Below are 21492 nucleotides of genomic sequence, written 5' to 3' on the forward strand. Positions count from 1 at the left end.
ACATTTCCCATAGACACTGCCCGTGGCACCCAACTTCCTTACAGACCATGGATCTAAGGGCTGAGACCCCGTCATAGAGGGCCTGACCTCAGATCCACCCACCCACCTGGGATGGCGATGGACCTTCCACAAAAGAGCTATTCCTCCTGCGAATCCACTCTGGTTTCTGAAAACCTTAGAGACTGGGGCTGAGAGTGCACAGCCCTGCCTTGGGCAGCAAGGCTGGGTCCTGTGCTGGGAAGATGGCCCCTGCCCCAACATCAGCCTGCAGAAGCAGAAGGTGCATCCACTGGAAGGTGCGAGCCCTGAGATTTCCTACCCTCTGCCTGCAGGAACACACAGGTGTGGCATAATCACAAGTGGGCGCTGGGCGTGGGGAGAGGAAGTCAGCATGTTCCCCTCTTCAACTGGTCAGAAGGGCAAGATAAAAGTGCTTCCATCTCTCATGCCAAGAAATAAATTGAAAGAGAGAGCACATGCTTGCGAGAGTCCTGAGCTCATTATCCAGCGGCCTTTCTTCTCCAGCCAGCTTCAGAGAACCATCTGTTGATGTGTCCAGGAAATGCTGGCTGGGAGCTGACAAAGGAGCCCAGAGGTACTGGCCGTCTGGCACCTGTGTAAATGTCCGTCGCAGCTAGAGTGACCGACCCCGTAATCACCTCGACCTCGTTCAAGCACAAGTTCCCCATCAACCTGAGCCTGGTTTTAGCTGGATGTCTGCTCCTCCCCGTCCCCGGGAGGAAGCCAGCTGAATCTCCCAGCTCAGTGCAGCCCCCCAGCCCCATCGTGGGAGCTTCTCCTCCTCCCCTGAGGGGACACCCCACTCAGTCCTGACATCAAGACCTTTATTGGAGATACCCCAGCTGGTGCTTTCTTCTGACGCGTCAGCACTTTGAGCCAGCTTGCTCAGGAGCCTGGAATCCATTGTTTGTAAAGTAAATTCAGAGTCCAGGTTTACACACTCAGAGGAAAGGTTGTTTTTCAAGCACAGAGGAAAGGTTGTTTTTCAAGCACATTTGAACTCCGGTGGTTCTCAAATACTCCCTTTTCAACATTCCCACCTGCCCTCCATCACTTTCCTGCCTGCTCAGTCACGGGTGATGTCACGTGTCATTTTCAACACATGTGAGGAGAAATTGATATGTGCTGAACTCATGCATGAAAACACTTTCAGTAAGTCAATCAATTAGCAGGCAGATAGAAGTGCTCACAAAAACACACAACAGTGTGACCTTTCGGGTTTTAGCTTTCCTGAAATCCAAAGTCAAAACTCCGTTTTATGGATAACAACTTATATTAAGAGAGTATATTCTACCGTGCAGATTGATCTTTAGAGTTCAGAGTTTCTTAATGCTATTTAAATAAGTGCACAAAGAAATAAATTTGAAAAGTAAAAAGATCACCCCTCCAGTGCACACTAACAATATCACTAACAAATAAAGGAAATACGAATTTAAGCAACTCCAAGGTATCATTACGATCATTATAAACCTAACTGAAAATCTAAGAATGATAAAACCTAGTATAATCAGTAGGATTTGAGTAACCATTCAATTTTTGGTGGCAATGTTAATTTTTAAAATATTTCTGATGCTATATATATTAAGAGTAAGCTCACCATTCAGATTAGCCCTTCATTCCAAATAACCACCCCCCCCAGAAATAACATAAGAAAAAACTTAAATGACTTGTACAAAATGAAAGGAAAATTAAAATCAACTCAAACACCATCCAAACTATTTGAATGAAGGTAATGTACTAGAGCTTTCAAAAGAATGAGAGAGTGAAGGTTGAGGCATGAGGAGATAGTTATATGATGGTGTGTCCAAGGGAGAGAATGAACTGAAGCAGGGGAGATGTCTATTTTCCAAAGAAACTGTGCTGACCCCACCAGCCCCCGCAAGCTGTTAGAACAATGCCTGTCCCTCCAGTGCCCAAGGTGGGAAGGACTCATCTCCCAGGAGGACAGTCTAGGCCAGTGGTCGCCAACCTTTCGGACCTCACGGACCACTAATGGTCCGCAGACCACCGGTTGGCGACCGCTGTAGGCAGTGCCAAGCAGAGGCTAAGAGCATGGACTTGGGAGTCAGCACCTAGGCTTCACTTGCCAGCCGTGTGATCATGGGCAACAATCTTTGTGCCTCAATTTTTCTCATCTGTAAAACAGCAAGCATAATAGTGCCTACCTCCTACTGTCCTGTTAGGATTAAATGTCTGTGAAGCTCCGAAAAATTTCCAAGCATCTATTATGTCCTTGCTAAATAATGTTCATGTCATAAATAAGCAATATTAAGGTAAACAGAATGGACTTTCCAAGTCTCCCCTCGCTGGCCAGGAACTGCAGGCAGCTTCTAGGAACTGACAGTGGCCACCAGTAAACAGAACCTCAAAGCAGGGACCTCAGTTCTACCACTGCAAGGAACTGGCTTCCACCGTCAGATGAATGAGCTTGGAAACTCCAAATGAGAACGATGGCGCAGCTGATACCCTGACTGCAGACTTGAGAGACCCTAAGCAGAGGGACCAATCAAGCCGTGCTCCCACGGCTGGTCTACAGAAGTGAGCTAATAAGTGGGTTTTCTTTGAAGTCATTCCCTTGTCCTGATTTGTTGCTCTGCAATAGATAACTCATACACAGGGCAGAAGGGTCTCAGCCTCATAAACAGATATGGCCTCTGAGTTCCCAAGAGGGTGAAAGTAGACTGTTCATCCTCTTCATGCCTCATCTGTCAGCGCAGCAAGTGGGGAAATAAATGGCACTGGCCTCCTAGGGTCATTATGAATGTTATTAAGGACAAAAATATAAAGTGCTCACGGGTCTGGAGCACAGGAAGTGTGTAATGAATATCACCATTCATTAGTAGCAGAAGCACTATGAACAAGATGGTTTGGCCCGCTGGTGCGTCACTGAAATGCGGTCACAATGGCCATTCTAAGCATCTGCAAAGTGGAGCAGAACCTCTTTCCGAGTGGGACATGTCAGTCTCCCCTCGTCCTAGAGCCCTTGGGCAATAGCTTGTCTCAGCCACTCATCTTCCTTGGGTCTATGTGAGCCTCTGAGAACTGTACAACGTCTGAGCTGAGAAAGGGCTTCAAGGCCAAGGGCAGCCCTCGGGCCTCAGGGTGGAGATGAGGAAGCCTGGAACAGAGGACAGGAGTGCCGCTTGTCTCAGTTCTCCAGCTGTTACTGGTGGAGACCAGGAAGGATCTGGGTGACTACTAAGGACAAAGAGAACCCAGCTTTCCAGTCAGTGAACCCCTTCTTCTCCCACTGTTCACCCATCTGAACAGCAAATCCCTCCCGGGACAGTCTTCATGGGATGACCTGCACAGCATTCCCAGCAGGACTGTGCTCTCACCATCCCTGCTCTCAGATGGCCTGAAAGGCCTACTCTCCGGTCATTCACAAAACCAGCCCTTTGCCAAGGGAAGGCCTTGCTGTGGCCCAGCATTATCTTTAGGGGGTCAGGATATTATTTTGGAGGAGGGAGTCTTCTACTCAAGGGGAAGCAGTTAAGGAATAGCTGCCATCTACATAGCACCCACTACATGCCAGGCACGGCTCTAAGCTTGTCCACACATTTGGCTCATTTACTCCTCAGTGTTACTTTGTTAAGATGAGAGTAACTTGCCACGGTCACACAGTAAGTGGCAGAGTCGTGGGATCTGAAGGGCCAGAAGGTCAGGAGCTCTTTTTACAGCCTTTCCATTGCTGGGCAGGGCAGGAAAGGAACTAGGATTTGTTGTCTACTATGTGTTGAGGACTTCAATGCATATATTTTTTTAGTCAATCTTAAAACTCTAGGAGGTAGAGACAGGCAGAAAGACACAAACACACACTCTCTTTCTCACACACACACATATAGTCCTTTTGTCCTTTCTCTGCTTTATTATTCTCATTATATTTATCACTAATATAGTGTATATTTTGCTTGATTCTTTACTCATTCTTCCCCACTAGGATTTTTTTCCTTTTTCCTCCACTTGTGGGTTTCTCATATCTAGAACATGGCATGTAATGTATTTATTACGTAATATATTTATTATTACAATGTTGTATTAATGTACTGGTGCTCAATAAGAACTGTAAAACAAACACCTATTTTACAGATGAGAAAACAAACTCAGAGTAATGGTCTATTTTACCCAAAGCCACAGAGCTGGGTAATCACAGACCAGGGATCTGAACTCCTCCGGGCATCTTGGCCTGGAACCCCATACTCTCCCATTCTCCTGTCCTAATCCTCAGAAAACACTTATGTATATTGAGTTGAACCTTTTTGATGGCATTTCTACTTATTTAGTGATAAAAATGAGTCTCATTCCCTTTCTCCTTAACAGCCTTCGACATTTGCCATAGTTATTGTCCCTTCTTGTATGTAGCCAGGACCTCACAGAAGCAGCTGCTCCATCTCTCCCCCGGACACTTTAGTTTGTCCTTCTAAAAGCATGATTCAGATCCCATCTCAGGGTGCACAGAAGCAGAGCAGCAAGCCCAATGGGAGACCAAGTTGCTCGCACAAGGGGTCTCTTTGCTATCCCCCCATTATTGCGCCCCTCCCGCCTATCCCAATAGCGGCTCAGCCCAACCCTTCCCTATTTTGCCCATTGACATGATGAATTCAAAATCACAAGCCGTGTAATATGTCCTCTGCAAAGACAGAGTTACGTGGGCAGAAGGCAGAAAAGCCACTGGCAGCCTGGCAATCCCATCTGTGAGGCAGAGAGTTCGCCAACCTCCTGCAGCTCCTCTGAAATCAAGACTGAGCAGGCCTGTGCCAACGTCCCGTCCTCTGTTCAGACTTGGTGATATCACATTCCTCGCATAATTCCCCGTCCTTGTGCCTGCAAGGCACCACTGTGTGGGAAGGGCACCCTTGCCTAATGATCTTGGCTAAACCCAGTATCTTATTCATGTGGGTGCCCCTTTTGCCCCTGGGCTCACATAAAAGGTGGCCGTTGAAAGTGGCTGTTGAAACTGAGCAAACAAGTCTGAGATGGAAATCCTCTCAGTCAAGTCTCAACCCTGGTAAATCCCACATCACATTTGTCTCTCTAATTTATAAAAAAAAAAAAGGCTGAGAAATATTTCTTTTGCCTTTATTGCAGGATGGCATTGTTAGATTCTGCTGGCGGACAGGATCCGCACTTAAATTATCTGCCAAACCTGAAAGGGTGAGGTGGCTCGCACACAGCTCGCGAAAGCACATGGTATTCCAGAGTTCCGAACTTCCTATTGATCCTCCTATCGACCACCATGCTGGGGGGAATCACGCCCATTTGATCACAGTGCTCTGCCCTCTTTCACCAAATCAAGAATGTCTTCGTTTCCCTTCCATCACCAACAACAGCTCTGGTTGGAGCAAAGCTGAGTAATAGGTGGTATCTTAGGCCAAAGGACTTTTCTTTCAATGGTATTTACCTTTGAGCCTTGCCTTTTCCAGAGGTGGCCTACATGAGTGCAGTAAGTTCTGGGTCTTCGAGATCTCTCATCAGAAATCTTCAGGACATTCTGTACACTATCATGCCTAATGGAACTATGGCTTGGCAGACACTAAAATGCCCATTTTTCAAATAGGGGAAGTAGGCTCTTTGAAGTTAACGGCATTCAGAAGTGACTTGGAGATGGCACCAAAGCAATGATTTTAAGTACAAATGGCTGTTTTGATCTTGGGAGTTACCTGTGCAGGCTTCGTCAGCAGCTGTGCACACATGAATCATTACTGCCGGCCTTCTGTGGCTTCTCCATGGTGGCGGCTCTGTGCTCTAACCTGGTTGTCTCCTGGGGTGGAAATGTTCCTGCTTCTTGGTTAAGCAGCTGGTATGCTTGACATTCTCAAGTTTCCGCAGTGGTGCTGTTCTTCCAATCCCAGGTAGTGTGAATTATCCTAAGGCAATGGGCTTTGGTTTTCCCTTCCAAAATGGAACACTAAGGAAGCTGCAGAGACGAATCCAGATGTTGTCCGCAGGAGACAAACAAAACTTCACCACTCAGCCAGGAAAGGAAGTTTGGCTTCTGACTGCCTAGAGTTGAGAGCAATTGCCTTCCCTGTTGCTTCCAGCACTTCCTTTTTTTCAAGGAATAGTTTATTTTTAGAGAAAGAGGAAGGGAGAGAGAAAAACATTGATGTGAGAGTGCAACATTGATCATGCTGCTGCCTCCTGCAGGCCCCCCCACCCCACTCGTGATTGAGCCAGCAACCTTTGGTGCACGTACAACACCCAACCACCTGAGCCACACCAGCCAGGATGCTTCAAGTGCTTCTTGCACTGCTCCTTGAGCGACAACATGGGATCCAGCTGGTCTCCCTGCTTCAACTAGGCTTCTCCAAAATCCTTTCTCTACCCAGCAGCCAGAGTCATTTTCTTAACACTTATTTTCTCACACCCCTCCTTTGCTTCATCTCCCTTTCAGAATACAAGTCACACTCTTCATCACCCTGATTTACAAAGTCCTACATGATGTGACCTGTCACATCTCCCAGCACACGGGCTTCTTTCTTTTTCTTTGAACTTGCCAAGCATATTCTCACCTCAGAGCTTTAACTTGCTATTCCCTTGGCCTAAGAACGCTCTTCCCCTGATTTTATTTAAACAATGCTAATATAGCAAGGGATTTGTGGCAACAAATATTAACTAATCTTCCCTGATCTTCACGTAGTTACTCTTCTTGCTTTTCACATCTCAGCTTATTGGTTAACCCATCAGGGAGGCCTTTCTTGATCATCCACACGGAACGACCTAGTCACAACTCCCTTTTTCCTTTCTTTGCCTTGCTCTTGCCACTACATGGTGTTTTCTTTCTTTGTTTATTATTGTCTCTCTCCCACTGGAATGCAAGCTCCATGAAAACAGGCCAATTGTGTCCTTAGAGTTTAAGACAGTCTTGGGGGCATAAACTCAATCACTCTTTTTTGAAGAACAAATGAATATATAGAACACAATGCATTTTTCTCCCCAATTTTCAGTGCACATGCCACTCTCAACACAGGCACAATTATTTATTCACAACCTTGTAAGAATGGGATGTTCTCCATGTGAATGAACTTTTCAAATTCAATTGCACTATATAAATGACCATTTGAACCCCCAAGTGAGAAAGGATACCATCCTAACGACCACGTGTTTGTCCTCAGGTCTTAACACAAGCATTCTATTCCTTAATGTCTCCTACTAGATACTCCATTCCTTTGACATTTAAAAAACAAAACATGCTTTCATGACAAAAATATGTCCCATTTCATATGTTACTTATCTTTAGGGACCTGAAAGTATTTTGGCCTGAAATATATTGATAACTAAAGAACAAGCAATTTTTAAGTCTTAATTTATTATTGAAGGAATAATCAAAACTGGAAGTACACTTGGGATTGCCTATTGAGCTCAGAGATTTTTTTTAAACTCTTTTTTTCTCAACCAAGATTCACAGTAAGAATTGAATTCTATATCATAACCTGGTATCCATACATATCTCTCTATATAAAAGCCTAAGCGACCATTACAGTGGAACGACCTGAACAACCAGTCACTATGATGCACACTGACCACCAGGGGGCAGACACTCAACACAGGAGCTGCCCCGTGGTGGTCAGTGCATTGCCACAGGGGGACCGCTGCTCAGCCAGAAGCCAGGCTCACAGCTGGCGAGTGCAGCTGCCACAGCGGCAGCCTCTCCGACTCCACGGCAGCACTACCAAGTGGTGGCAGCAGGCACAACAGGCCAGGATGAGCATGAGCAGTGCGGCACCTGGCCCCGATTCAGGCTCCTCCCTGGCCACCTGCTGCTTAGCACACTGCTACATCCCTCGGGGGATGTCCAACTTCAGGCTTAGGCCCGATCCTGGTGCCATTCTCTGTAGAAGGCAGTCAGTCTGAACAACTCAGTGACTCAGGGAAGCACAGGGAACTCAGGGTGAGCCTGCCTCTGTGCTTGACTCACCCACTCAATGGTGTTCGCAGGACAGACTGTGGTGGCCCAGACCGTGCACGTGCAGCAGCTGCTGAAGCTCAAGCAGCAGGCTGTGCAGCAGCAGAAAGCCATCCAGCCACAAGCCGGCAGTCAGACATCCCCCGAGGGGTCCTGGACTGCAAGAGAACACAGGCCAGGCTGAGGGATCTCCCCCTCCCTCCAGTACACGAATTCCATATACCGGGCCTCTAGTATATCATTGAAATTAATGATTCACAGACCATTTGTACCTTTACTATATATAATATTCTCCTATATTTTTGTTCTGTTCTGTTCTGTTCTATTTCTTTTTTCAAAAGGCTGGGCCTAACTCACAAGTTGATTTTACAACCCACTAATGGTTTGAAAAGACTGACTTGAGTCTTTTGCTTGCAAAGAAGAAAGCACAGCCCAGAATTTGTGAATTGCCTAAGGTTCAATAGCTAGTGAAGAACTTGGATAGAGCCCAGCATGGAGCTTATAATTCCTATCTGAACACCTGTTTCACCTCTCCAGTGTGACTCTCTGGTCACCAGAAAAGAAATCCCATTTGTTAAAACAGTGATTTTCAAACTTTTCATCTCATGACACACATAAACTAGTTACTAAAATTCTGCAGCACACCAAAAAAATATATATTTTGCCATTCTGACAAAATGATAGGTATAATGTTGATTCATTCACACTGGACAGCTATTGTTATGTTGGCTGTTGTCTTTTCTTTTTAATTTGACAATCTGAGGGAAAAGAAGTCAGTACTCCTGACTAAATAGTCAGGTGATTACCTGTTTTAGAAATTCTTGCATCACACTAATTGAAATCGCTGCGTTACAGTGCTGTCTTTTGGAACCAAGAAATTTAAGCAGTGCTCAACAATTAGCAGTTTGTAGACAAGATCCAGTTGTTGATACCATATAGATGATATCATTTCCCGATCAGTCCATTGGCTGATCCAGAAGGACCCCCCAGAGTTAATGGCACTCCTGAAAGGCAGACCCTGAACTTAGCAGAGTGTGCATACAGGTACAGAGCATTGTGCCCAGATGGGTAATTACAGTGAAAACCAGTGTGTTTTTTCACATTTTTCTCAAAGATAATGACCCGCAGATCTAAGATCTTATACACAGAGGAAAGGGATTTTATGAGATGATAATCCCAGCAGAGAATTCCAAGGTCAAAGTTAAATGGCTAGATACACACTAGAATTAATAGACTCATTAGTTCTCAATACAAGGTAAGCCCTAGAATTCAAAAGGGAATGTTTTAGACATTCAGAGAAGGAATCCGAACCAATAACATATGATATTTATTCTAGGTTTAAGGAAAGAACAAGAAATACCAGACTTAATGTGTACACTCTTAGTGGGTGGTTTGAGAAAGAGGACTCAGGTCCACAGGAGGACAGATGTTGCCCCTGATTTGTTCAGTCAGTCAGTCCTGAGCTATGTAAGAGCTACACCTACATCTGGGGCAACTTTGTACAGGGTATATGAACAGTAAATGAAAAGTCCAAGCAGCTGGGAGTTGAAACAGTCCCAAAGGAAAAGTCAGCCAGGACAGACAGGCAGCATGAAAAGCCCAAACCAACAAATAGATTGAATTTGACTCAGACAACGATGACCATCAGTTCACCTGGGTCATTCAGAGGTGCCTTTGTACACTTATCCTTGGCTACTGTGCTCTCCCAGGGCCCAGACTCAGGGCTGCAGAGCATGCCTGCCTTAATTTAGGAAGCATGGACCGGATTTCCAGCTCTTCAACCCATAAGCTATGTCCCCCACTGTCTGAGCCTTCCTCCCACACAGAAGAACCTGAGGCACTGCACCTGAGCTGGGGCGGGTGGGGTCTGAATGCCAAGTCCAGGTGTGGCAGTTTGGGTAGGACTTGCCTCTGGGCTCTAATACTTAGAGACAAGGGAACCAGGCAACAGAAAACACCTTATGTAAAGAACAAAATCAAGAGTGAGACAGTTCTTACCAGGGTGGAGTAGGACAGACTGAAGAAGCCGGGTATGAGGGGAATCAGATATGAGTGGTAAAACCTGGAATAATTCATTGAGCCACAAGAATACATCCAAGGCCAGCCTTCTGAAGGCTAGGACAGGAAGAATAGAATGGATAGGGTAGAGTAGGAGGAATAGAAAGAGTAGGGTAGGATAGGATAAGATAGGATAGGATAGGATTATATTATATTGTATGTACTAAGGGCATGGATCACCCTGTGAAACATTCATTTCAGTATGTGTATGAGTACTGGGTTATGATGTAAAATGCATCTTCTAATAGGGATTTCTTTAAGGAACGTGGGCTTTGGTCCTCCCCTGCTGTGTGCTTGAAATATTGCTTGGGTATGCAGTTCCATGGGATGGGTTCGGCTAATAGCATGTCCCTACAAAGTGACCACGTTTTCCCGGCAGAGCACTCCCAGTAGCCTCAAAGGTCAGGGGCCTTTGTTTGGTGACTGCAGCATCACCTCCTGTACCTCGAAGGGCACTTTTCTGAGTTGTCCTGGCCTGAAGAAAAGGTAACCAGCCCCCTGGCCTATACCCACATCCCCGCCCCACTTCCCACGTGCTGCTTTTTCTCACACTGGAGCTATGTGTTAGCCAGGACAGGGGACTTGGTAATAACACCCAGGGAGAGATGCTGCCTGGACTCTGAAGCACAGTCATTGACAGGACAATGACGAGTAAGTAGGCATCTGTTCCCTCTCCCTTGTTCTTAATCTTTCTCAGTCAATTGCTATACCTCTCATGGACCCATGAATTTTGTAGTACATGTGTTAATCAAGTTGTATAGACAGGGGTCCAACCAAAAATATTTTCCCGAGCCCTGCAAACCTTGAAGCCAGCCCTAATGAGAAGGATGAGTACCTGATCTTGGCCTTTAATCCTCTTTGCTGGCCTCCTTCAAACTGTGTCCATAGTGCCAAGTACAGTGCCCGACATACAACCAGTCCCCAGCAAATGTGTTCTAGAAGAAAGAGAGAATTGAAGACACTAGCAATGCCTCTAATGTTTTATTTTTTAATCTCAAAAGCAGTGCCTGATGAGCAGTGAAATAAAAGCACTCCCAGGAGATGAATCTGAAGGTCAGATTTTAGGCAGACTTCAATTGAAGTTCAATATATTTTTATTGATTTCAGAGAGGAAGGGAGAGGGAAAGAGAGAGAGAAACATCAATGATGAGAAAGAATCACTGATCAGCTGCCTCCTGCACGCCCCCCATTGGGGATCGAGCCCGCAACCCCAACATGTGCCCTTGACTGGAATCGAACCCGGGACCCTTCAGTCTGCAGGCCAACACTCTATCCACTGACCCAAACCAGCTAGGGCAAAGTTCAGTTTTAGATAAAAGTACAAACCAGCTAGGGCAAAGTTCAGTTTTAGATAAAACTGAATGGCCTCCACGGAATGGCCAATTTCACTACAGATTAGGAAGCACGCAGGAGCCACGGGGACAGACACATTGGATAAAGGATACGTTCTCAAATGGGAAACACACAAAAGAACGTACAAGTTCAGAAATCATAAAAGTTCCTGAACAGACAGCACACTTTGAAAGCAATATGCATTTCATCACCAGTGAATTTACTGACTTGTTTCAGTTTTATGCCGCTGGAAGGATCTATCTTGGCAGGATTTTCACGTTCAGATCACTCTGTGCTGCTGCTTTTGATTTCTCCTTCCTCAGTGGTGACCTCTAGCAGAACTCCTGACTCTGAGCCACAATGCTCTGGAACACGCTACAGTGCCAAGCCGAGGCAGTCAACTGAATGATTGCATTCGAAACTTCTCTGATCTCTTTTCTTTTTGCAATTTGGGTTGAATATAAAGTTTGAGAACAAAGTCCTCTTTATAAGCAGAGACCTAAGCGGCACTAGCTTACATTGCTAAAATTTAGTCCAACATCCAGGCAGCCCAGGGATTTCCTCTAAAATATCCTCACAGGACATGCTAAAACCTTTGCAAGGATGAGGACTTGCCAGCTGCAGAGGAATAGGTGAAGCACAGGTGATGTCTAGGGCAGTGAAACCACCCTACCTGACAGCATGATAACAAGATGCACGATAGGAGCCACTCACATCCCTCCTTGTGGCCTGATAGCATTTCTGATGACCTGCCTCCCCTTGTCTAAAACCCTGGTAAACACTTAGCTTCTTAATATTAAAGAATTGGGCTCCAGGCTGCCCAGTTCTCTCCTTTCATTTCCACAAGAGGCAGCGAGATGCTCTCTGAAGTCAGGGCTGCCAGAGAATTATTTTTCCCCCTAAGAAATTCGCCTGATTTTCACCTTTCATTTCACACAATTTCTTCCCAACTTTGAAAAATACTGATGCGGACTATTGCATTTTCCAGATTGGGAAATGGCGACCGAAGACCATTCCAGCCTTTGCCAGCCCCTGCTCATGGAGGCCATAAGTGCCACCATGCCTGACCCTCCTGCACACACCATTCAGGGTATCTTTGCTTGTGAGGACGGTTACAATCTACAGTTGTGCGTTCCCTGAGGGTTTTCCTTTGCAGTGACCAAGAAGGTGAGCTGGTTATGGGCACATGTTTTTGTTGGATGGATTAATGTTTGAATTCAGGCTGCAGTGGGCACCCCTCTGCTCTCTAGAGCATCCGTTCTCAACCTGTGGGTAGTGACCCCTTTGGCGGTCGAACGACCCTTTCACAGGGGTCGCCTAAGACCATCCCGCATATCAGATATTTACATGACGATTCATAACAGTAGCAACATTACAGTTATGAAGTAGCAACGAAAATAATTTTATGGTTGGGCCACAACATGAGGAACTGTATTTAAAGGGCCAGAAGGTTGAGAACCCCTGCTCTAGAGGATGGACTCTATGAACACCTGCCGCCGCATGGCATCCGAGGTACACACTCGGAAAGAACAGAGGGAGGAGCACGTGAGGAAGATGGATCTGCCCAGCCTTTAGTGGGAACCACTTTCAGAGATTCCTGGGAGAAAGAGCGTGTTCTCTGGCCCTGTCCTTCCTCCTCCATGGGATGCCATTGGGATCCCGGCTGCCCAGTTCTCTTCTTTTGTGTCCACAAGAGGCAGCAAGGTGTGCTCCGAAGTCAGGGCTGCCAGATAATTATTTTCTCCCAAAGAAATGCACACAGTGATGTAGAAGAGTTGTGATGATAATTAGACAAGAGGCATCCACAGCAACACAAGTAACCCAAATGAGTGAAAAAGGAGTCATTCTGTAGCCCAAACCATGCCAGCTGTGCCTGGAAATGATGGTTTTGTAAAAGCTAAAGAACTGTGGAATGTTAGAGTTGGAAGAGATTTTTTAGATCATCTAGTGAACCCTAATGCAAACCATGGGCTTAGTTAATAATTGTGTATCAGTGTTGGCTCATCGTAGTAAGAAATGTACCACAACAATGCAAGATGTTAATAACAGGGGAAACTGGGTCATGGGGGTACCGGGAAACTCTCTGTGCTTTTCCCTCAAAATTTCCTGTAAATTTAAAACTGCTAAAATAAAAAAGAGTATTTTAATGAAGAAAAAATCCTCCTCCACTGCCCTCCTCTTAAACAAGTCTGGGAGAGAGAAAGAGAGAGAGGGAGAGAGTGAGAAGCATTACATGACAAAAAACAATTAGGAAGAACACATAATTTAATAAATGGAAGAATTTCAAATATAACTTAAGGAAAATAATAAATTCCCCAAGTGCTTTACACCACAGAATTTTCAAAACAAATGTTAATGCAAGACTATAGAATGTGACTGTGATCTAGCCAAGAAAAATGTAAAATAACACTGAATCCAACAAGGCAGTAGAGAGGTTAATTAAATCTCATGTCACAAAATAAATTGGCAGTAACATGAGCACAGTGCAGAATTCCATCTATCCAAGGCCGGGATTAGCACCTCGAGAAGAGCAGAACTGGAAACACGCACAGTGAACACAAGATGGGCTGGCGGCAAAACTAAATCCCACCTGAAACTGAGGGTTTGGGGTTCTCCACGGACCTAACCCTGACCAGGAGAGAGGTTGAGCATATTCTCCTGTGGCTTGGGGCCACCACTGGCCCTTGACCAAGTAAAGTGTCTTTGTACAAATTAGAAAAAGTCATCAGCTTTAGGAGAAATAAGTTGATGAATAAGAACTGTACCAGTTAGAAAAGGCAGCCCCTATGAGCAGAGAAAGCCATACAAGCACCCTTCCTCCAGGCTGATGCACACCCTTGCTGGGGCCATGGCTTGGCAGAGTACAGGCTGGGTTTCAGCTCCCATGATGCCCCCTTGCAGGGCACAACCTGCACAATGGTAGCTGAATTCTTTATGTGGATAGATTCATCCTGTAAGAGTGTAACCCACCCCGCCCTCAGTCTCTGCATCCTGGGCTCAGACCCCTGGTTGACAAGTAACTGCAATGTTGCCTAGAATTTTTGATCCAGGAAACCCCAGGCCACTTGAGGAGGCACAGCTACCTCTCTTTGTTGAAGATAGAAATGTATCAACACGTGGGCCTTTAAAAAATAAATATAGAGATTAAGTAATTCAAACTTATAAGAATAATTATTTAATTCAAACTTATAAGAATAATTATTTGTGTTAAATTTATAAATAGAATAGTAAGAATGCAATTTTAATCAAATATTCATTTGCAGACAAAAAACTCATAAAGAATCCTTTTTATACATAAAATCACTGCTCTAACATAAAAAAGGACCCCATAAAACAACAGGCAAAATAGGGTTTGAAAAAAATAAAACATAGATTGAAGATTATAGAATTGTAGAGCTGAAGAAATAAATTGAGCATGGAAATAATACCATTACGGAACCAATAAATAGATTAGTAACAGCAAGAAACAATATAGTTAAGGTCAGAAATCAATTGCTGACATAAAAGGATGGCTTCAAATAATCAGAGTAAATCAAAAGGAAAAAGACAAATCAGATACAATAAAAAGTGTAATAAATAAAAAGTGTCCTTATAGAAAAAAGTCAGCAAATAAAAAACTAAAAGTCTTCAGAAAACATCAAGTAAAGAATGCAGGGAGAAGGGAACCTCAGGATCATGGGGCAAAATTTCCAGAAAACTGGTACAAAATGATGACTATGGAGACTTACTCTGGTTGTTAATAAAGTTTCAGGCAAAAAATAAGAATTCTTCAGTTATTCAAACAGAGAAGCTTCCATGAATATCTAGCTGGCTTCAGACTTGTCCACAACAATATTCATAGTCAAAACACATTGAAGCAATGTTATAAGGAACAAAAGGATAATCCAAGAATGTTACACCCAACCAAGATGTCACTCAAGTACTAAAAGTCCCCAAAATTAAAGAACTGAAGAAATGGTCACCCTTGAAGCCTTCTTGAAAAGCTATGTATTGCTGTAGCCAAGGGATAAGTGGAGAAACTGAGGACTGATATTTACTGCCAGAAGATAGTGAAGCAATGTTTACAAGATTCTAAGGGGAAGTGATCCAGGAATATGATATCCAGCCAAGTTTTCCTTTCAAGCATTTACGAATGAAATCCAGCCAACAAAGTGATAAAATAAAGAAACAAGGAGAATAGCTCTAGTAAAAGAGCTAATGGTGAGTAAGGAATCATTTACAAAGAGAACTGAGGCTAAACAATCCATGGTTACAAAATAAAATGTAAATATTATCAAACTTAAAATTATAGGAGAAGAGTAAAAGTCCTCAAATGTCCCATTTTTTATGAGAGTGAATCTACTTTGTGTAAATGTGAAATGTACTTTAAAACAACTTATGACTCCTACCACTTACTGTTTTACTGATCTTTTTCATTAACCATGAATGAATCTCCTAAGGAAAGAATCTTTCGGAGAGAAAACAAAGCAAAACATTGATCTGAATTCCTGAAATCCCTTTATGTTTACATATGCTTCTGCTAAATTTAAGAAAAAGTAAATTAATTAATTAACAGCGTGGTCTCATGTTTATAAGATGATGTTGTAAGTCTGTCTGTTTTTACTTGTATATGTTCACTGAAATACGGAAATTTGCCCTAGCCGGTTTGGCTCAGTGGATAGAGCCTTGATCCTCAGACTAAAGGGTCCCGGGTTTCATTCCTATCAAGGGTATGTACCTCGTACTTTGGTTGCAGGCTTGATTCCCCGGCCTGACAGGGCATGTACCGTGTGCAGAAGGCAACCAATTAATATGAGACACATTGATCTTTCTCTGTATCTCCCCCTCCCTTCCACTCTCTTTAAAAATCAATGGAAAAATATCCTCCAGTGAAGATTAGCAAAGAAAAAAAAAAGGAAATTTGTTTACATAATGCTAATGCTACTTAATCCTTTGTGATGAGGGATGGGAAGGTTTTTTTCTTTCTTTGTATTTTGCTGCATTGCTTGAATTTTCCTAACAGTTATGAATCACTTTTACAAAAAGTACAAAGTTATTATTTTTAAAGGAAAATAAATGGGCAATGGTGAAAAACTGATGGATGGGAAGGAAGAGGGCTAGTAAATTTAAAAGGAGTTCCTAGAGGCACAGAACTATCTTTAAAGGCAAGTGGAGAAGACACTTGCCTACATTGATTTGAAGAACACAAAAAGACACCAGTCCATAGAAAATTATCATCCCTTTGAATTATCAACTATGGTTATATTGACTTGAACTCACTTATCAAATCCCCTTTCAACCTGCGGTGGCTGAAAGACAAGATCCGAAGGGATGGCAGATGTACACTGGCAGCCTGTTGAGGTAGGAAAAGCAACACCCAAGGTCAGCAGGTGCCTGGGGGCTGGAACCCAGGGATAATGAGGGTGGAAGAAAGCAGAGATGGTGGGAAGAAGCTAAATTGGCCATGGAACAGGTATTTGCATTCTAGAGATCCCTAAAGACTGAGTATAGTACCAAAAACAGAAGTCAGTTTGAGAACCAAAGTCAATTAAGAACTAAGGGACAGATAGAATGAAACAATAAGTTTGAGGCACACACTAAGAATAATTTCCTTTGGGCAAGAGTCATTTGCCAGACTCTTCTTTAGGAGGCCCAGGCTCCCATTAAAGGCTCAGCTTGCCAATTTAGGCCCCTGAGACGTGTAGTGATAAAGCTAATATGTTAGGCCCGGTTTGAGATGGGCAAGTTTGGATAGGGTCCCATAAATAGCCGGGGAGCAGCAAGAGACATTTGAGTCTCCCCTGGGCATGGAGCACAGTGTGGTCTTGAAAAGAGGGTGCGTGTGGAGAGAGAGGCAATGTGTAATGAAGCCCCAAAGATCCATTTCACAGCCTTCACACCTTCCTCTACTTCTAGCTAGTCTTACACACAGACCACCCCCCTCCCCACCCCACCCCCGCTGGCCCCTTTATAAGAAGCCAAGGGGAAGATGCCAAAGAGCCAATAGAAAAGGTGTGTTCAGGCAGCAAGCAGCTGGCTTCATTGTGACCAGAAGAAGGGGATAGATCCATGCTGGTCACTCTGTGCACACAGCCACGTGCAGGACTCTCACCTGTTCCTGAATTTGAGACTGGTTGACCCCAGCCAGAGGCTGAAAGCCTGCTTGGCCCCTGTTTGCACAGCCGTAGTGGAGACATTGTGCGGAGCTCCTGCTAAGCTAGCTGACTCACCCTGAAGCCCGGGATTTAGTTCCAATTAGCAGCGATTATAGAAGAAGGTGCTCCGCAGGCAGCCTCAGAACACTCCCACTGTGTCAACATGGTTCAGGGAGACTGTGCGTGGAAGCTCTATTACGCAATGGGCCCAAAACAGAGACGGGATTAGTTTCCAGCAATAGAAATTCATTTAAAAACCAACATTAGTCACGTTAGTGTACACCCAGAGATTGGCAAAGGCCATGTATGCACACCGCCTCACCGCTGAGAAACTTGGAACAAAGACTAGAGAAAACAGGCGTGCACATGGGCAGATTAGGAGTAAACCACGAATGAAGTATAATAAACGGTGTTTGCCCTCTGAAAAGAAGCAAGATGTCTCCCTTAAAGGTGGTCCAGGACCAAAGGGATGTTCTAAGCTCAGCTGCTGAAAACAGCTTCTCATTACCATTCCTGTCCTGTGGCCCCTGTAGAGACCACTATGCAAACACTATTCCTACCTACCCGCTATGAGGACGCAAAAACACTAGGTAAATAGTGTTTGTAGCTGAAAGAGGTAGAGTTGTCTGGTAGAAAACGAGTGCTGTCAGGAAATGTTTCATTACAGTCCTTCGCTAGTTTACAGTCTAGCCTTGGCCAATTATTTAAACTTCCGAAGTCCCACTTCGCTCATGTGTGAAACGATGCACTGTTTGTCATCGCCGTCCACTCAGCCCCAAACCACGGACCTGGGAGTCGTCCTACAGTCTTCAATGCCTGGATTCTTCAGTGGGTCAGCGAGTCTAGTAGATTCTGTTTTACAGTATATTTTGCATCGTTCCCTCCTCCCCATCCCGCCTCAAACACTTTGCCTCAGGTCCTACCTTCTCTTGCTGAATTCACCACAGCAGCTTCCTCTCTGCCCGAGCTTCACCCTCTTCTATCATCCCCATGACTTTTGAATGATTTTCCTAAAACATAAACCTTAATCTGATTCTCCTCTGCTGAAGCCCTTTTATGGTTGCCCGTGGCTTCCTGGTTAAAGTGAAAGCCCCTTGACTTGACCCAGGGATGATTAGCGTGTGAATTATGCCCACCTGTCTGGCCTCATCCCCTCCTGTTACCAGGTGGCCAACCATTGGGTTTGCCCAGGACTGCCCTGGTGTTTGTCCTGGTTTTAGTCCTGTGTTCTAGAAATCCTCCCAGTCCTGACAAACCAGAATAACTGGTCTCCCTACTGGGCCCTTCTTTATAGCCCTAAAGGCTATTTATAATTCCCAATGGCCCCCATGTTGGGCCTTCACCTTGGTATTCCATTAGCCTAGAAGGGTCCTTTTTATTTCTTCTCCAAAAAAACCCCAGCTGAGCATCTCATCCTCTGGACAGTGGTTCTCAAAGGGTGGGCTCTCAACCAGCAGGTCCAGCATTCCCTGTAAACCAGTCAAAAAGGAAAATCCATGAGCCCCACCCCAGGGGAAGCAAGCCCTGCCGGGTGTTCTGATGCTCCCTGAAGTGTGAGAACTGCTCCAGAAAACCTTCCTGAGCAATGGCCCCTCGCCAGAGCAGCCTGGCCAGTTCCCTACTGTACAGTACCATGAGGCTCATCACACTAAACTGCAACTATTTGCTGACTTATCTAGCTCCCTAATCTGACTACAAGTTCTTTGAAGCAGTGTTGCACTTTCTGTTGCTTTCCAGGCAACATCAGTCCGTGTTTACAAATCTGTGACAGTTTTATTAACTCTTGTATTAAAGGAACAGACTTATTAAATTAGATGTAGTGTCCTAAGTCAAACCATTTTGCAGAGACGTGAGTAGTCCTAAGAGAAAGAGTGTCAGAGAATAACCAAGGAGCAGGTGTTCACATGCTGCTTTAAGTGTCTGTGTTTGTGAATTTTTGTCCTAATTCTCATTAAAAACCACCCATCTGGGCTACTCTCATTGAATCATGATGACAAACATTCTTTTTTCTGCTCAAAGGATTATCATTACTTTTCAAAATATTTTATCTCTTGAGCTCTAAGGCTGCACACTAAAGTTTTAGACATAAGAAAACTCCGGGGGACTAAAAATTGACATGAATATTTCACAGTCTCCGAGTTTGCACTGTCTTTGTACTTGGAAGAACCCACACTTTTGGTCTCAATTTAAAACATTGCCACATGTCTGCTATTAATAATGACAGCAATTTACTTCTGTTGAAATTGAAAGCCTTCAATTCTCTTTGAAAAACCTAAATGCATTTCACATGGTTTACAGACATGTTTCAAAGCTTTCTTCTCCTTTATAGTTTTTTTCTCTTTGTTTTGTTTTTTAAATAGACTTAATTTTCAAAGTTTATGATTGCCATTTGGTGTCTGAAGATATAGCTCTACACTGATATTGATATTTACTTGTTGTGGTCAAACAAATAGTTCTGCCTTCTGGGACAACTTGTTATTGTTCCTGTGAATATAATTTAACTTTTATCCTAGCATTTTTATTTGACATTCTAAGAGTCAATGAAACTATAAAAAAAATAAAGAAAAAAACTTTTCAATGAAGAAACATAATTGTTTTCAGCATACCACATGTGACATTTTAGATGTATGTTTTATTTGGTATTATCTTGAAAGAGTATACACTTGGGAAGATTTCTTAAAGTAAATCATTAGGAGGAAACCTAAAACAACTAATTAACATTCATTAAATACATAAGAAAAAGAGATGTGAGTTAGACCACATCAAATGTTCAAGTTTTAATAGTCCAGTTTCATACACTGAAGATTTAAAAAGCAGTTTCTGATTTTAAAAGATTATGTCCTCCCCCAAACAAGTGCATATGTTCTAGAGTTGCTGGTGTGGGTCAGGAAGACATCTGGAAGCAATTGGGACAAGAGTTCTCCGATGTCCAATAGGAAGCAAATCCTATGCCAGGGCCCTGGATTTCTGTAGTACTCGGAAAACTTCAGGTCAAAATTTGGATTAAGTAGAAAGATTTTAAGGCAATAAGTGGGAAAATGTATTTTTAAATTATCAAAAGACATTAATAACAAAGTTCGGGATTGACCACGTTCAGTTTAACCCTGTTCATTGATCATAGTTATTGGAGTAGCTTAGTCATTCCAATTTGCTGAATAGACACAAAATAAACCCATATGTAATCATGTAATTACCTACAATATAATTTAGTAAAAAAAAATGTTCTCTATTTATGATGGACCAATTGAGTAATTTCACTTATTCATTTATTTGTTTGGTACTGAAACAGTGTTTGGTACATTGTAAATGCTCAATAGATTGGATATTTTAAATTGTTCAGTAACTATTGTAAATTCCTAACAGATACGATGTCCTTTTCCACTTACTGGTAACTTTATGTATAGGAGTTGAACAGACCAAATAGTTTAGGATTATCCAGTTTAGCTATATTCTGGGACATGATGTGAAAAGAGCATGTATGTAGACTGGGTGGTGATTAATGAGAAACTAGTTGGTAGTGACAATAGATTGATGGATCCAAAGTAAGCAGGTAAATACACTGAAAATCCAAATGCTGCTGTATTACTAACTCCACAGGATTCTGTGATTAAAATCAAGTAAAATATTAATCATAAAGAGCTATATGAAAATAACTAGATTTCACTGACCATGTAGACTATATAAATCTTTGTGATAAAGTTGATGTGACATAAACATTTTCTAAACTTCCACTTTAGAGCATATTATTTCCAAGAGCTCTGATGTTATTTAATAACCCATTATTTAAATGTATCAAAATTAGAAACTAAAACCAGGTCTTTTAAGAAAATAGAAATTAGCCTGGCCAGTGTTGCCCAGTGGTTGAGCATTGACCTATGAACCAGGAGGTCATGGTTCGATTCCCACTCAGGGCACATGCCTGGGTTTCGGGCTCACTCCCCAGTGGAAGGTGTGCAGGAGGCGGCAGCCAATCAGTGATTCTCTCCCATTGTTGATGTTTCTGCCTCTCCCTCTCCCTTCCTCTCTGAAATCAATTTTTAA

This window comes from Myotis lucifugus, unplaced genomic scaffold (assembly GCF_000147115.1).
Source record: "Myotis lucifugus unplaced genomic scaffold, Myoluc2.0 scaffold_58, whole genome shotgun sequence".
In the NCBI taxonomy this organism is placed as follows: domain Eukaryota; kingdom Metazoa; phylum Chordata; class Mammalia; order Chiroptera; family Vespertilionidae; genus Myotis; species Myotis lucifugus.